This window comes from Limulus polyphemus, unplaced genomic scaffold (genome assembly GCF_000517525.1).
Source record: "Limulus polyphemus unplaced genomic scaffold, Limulus_polyphemus-2.1.2 Scaffold2828, whole genome shotgun sequence".
NCBI lineage: Eukaryota > Metazoa > Arthropoda > Merostomata > Xiphosura > Limulidae > Limulus > Limulus polyphemus.
Window position 1 is genome coordinate 44,421 of NW_013668438.1, and position 2,488 is coordinate 46,908.

The following is a 2,488-nucleotide window of genomic DNA, read 5'->3' on the forward strand; positions in this document are numbered from 1 at the left end:
ATGTGTATGTGTTCAAACACATGGCATGGTAATAACTTTACATAAAATAATATTATAATAATATATTATATATATTATAAAATAGAAAAATTATACCTTGTCGAAACGTTGTACATTTGCTCTTATGTTAAACTTATATTAAAGTTTTTCTTCATTACCCATTCAAGCCGTCTCCAGCCATTATTATATACAAAATGAATATAATATAGCTAGGAAAGACCAGCAGAAACAACCAACCAGTTTTGTAAAAACATGTTGCAATACGCCACAAAATATTTTCTGTCCAGCATTTAGAAATATGTCTACAAAATACAAGTAAATTTGAATAAATCTGCAACAGAAGTCCCGCCCACCAAACGTCAATCATTCTAATGAAATCAATTTAATCGAATTTTAAGATTCATATTTAAATTTTCCAAATAAATTGGCGATAAACTTGTTTCACTTCGCTACTTCTCCAACGTTACTCGGTGGGTCGGCATTAAGTTTACGGACTTACAACTCTAAAATCTGGGGTTCGAATCCCTTCGGTGTACATAGCGCAGAAAGTTCATTGCGTAGCTTCGCACTGAAACAAACAAAAGTTACAAAAACCAAGAATTTTCTCCAACAACAACGCCACTGTAATTCTCGTACAGTCTCGCAGTTTACGTTAACAGTTCACGCATGCTCAAACAAACTGGAAAGTAGAATAGAGTAATAACTTTATTACAGTTTATAGCTTTGACAGTAAGATTTGTTTTTGAGTAGATACGACGTTTCGATCACTGGTGCGATAATTCCCAAGTACACAAGTTTTAACGGCAAAGAACGTTTTAGTATTTAAATCAACATTCAACAATCGAACAACATATTTAAATTACAGAATTGATAGCGTTAGTTATACATGTACAAATTAATCCACGTGAATTGACAGATTACTTATTTATGGCTAAACAGAAGAAGAAAAAAACAACCAAAAATTAATAAATATATAAAAAAAACAATGGAATAATTGATGTGAAATATTTATATAAGGTTAGGAATGTGTGATGAAATAACGATCAAAGACACAGAGAGATGTTTCTGAGTATTTGTTAACTGTGGGGTTGTTTGATTTTTATTAATAAAGCTTCTCTGATTTTTCTTCTGTTAATATCAGGCCCATGTTTTAATACTGGGAAATCCTGTTCAGAAAAACTGTGTTCGTTTTTATACATCTGTTCGTGGACTTTTTGGTGTTCTTTTAACCTGATCCTCAAGTTATATCAATAAATACCGCCAAAGAATAGCATCAAAATCATACAATTTGGCGCCAGAGAAAGGTTTCTCCTACTACATCTCGAAGGATTCTTACGTTACTACTTTGTATTAGAAGTGCTTCTGTTATTATTTACGTAGAGCTCCATTTATTTCTCAGCCATGGTAACAACAAACTTATGCACGAGAAAAATTAAAATACCTCAAATATCTTCTTCATTTCCGTATGATAACTTGGCAGATGCACAATCTACGTTCAAGTAAGTCTATTTAAACGTTCTTTTTTCCTCGACCACCCAAGTATGTAAGAAGATATATATCTAATTAGGCCCGTTTACACTTTCAAAGGTAGTCATCCGTTACTCGAGTAAAGTGGTTACAAGTTTTACTTTAGTAGATCTACACGCTTGAGGTGCACCAACCTTGACCAAGGTTGGAGCGATCAGGATGTTTTTCCTGCCCAGACTGGAACAGCTAGAGACATAACACAGGCGTGGAGAACATCCTGGACAGTGCAGAGAACGGGAAGTGTCGTTCAGACATCAGGAGAAGTTTGATTATTTTTAATGGGTAAGTCAAGTGAACTATGAGAGCGGGGAAAGAAGAAAAACGAAGAAAAAAGTGAGTTACTGAAACCATGGAATATTTATCGTTATTTCGGAATCGTTACTGTCTGCTGCTACTGCAGATTTTGTGACGTCTGTCCATAATGGTAATGACAATACCTAATACTATTGTACAGAAGCTTTAGTGTGTATTGTTACTGCAGATTTTGTGACGTCTGTCCATAATGGTAATGACAATACCTAATACTATTGTACAGAAGCTTTAGTGTCTATTGTTACTGCAGATTTTGTGACGTCTGTCCATAATGGTATTAACAATACCTAACACTGTTGTACAGAAGCTTTAGTGTGTATTGTTACTGCAGATTTTGTGACGTCTGTCCATAATGGTAATGACAATACCTAATACTATTGTACAGAAGCTTTAGTGTCTATTGTTACTGCAGATTTTGTGACGTCTGTCCATAATGGTATTAACAATATTTGTTATTATCGTACGATACTTATAATATGGTATCGACATGGTCTCGTGATACCACGAAATAACATTGGGGAATAACTAGACGTCATATAGTGATATCCCGATACAAAACTCTTTTTATTTAGTATTTAGAATGAACAGTAAAGCTTATACTGTAATTAATTAGTTATAACGTTAAATTATACTCACATGTTTGTATAAT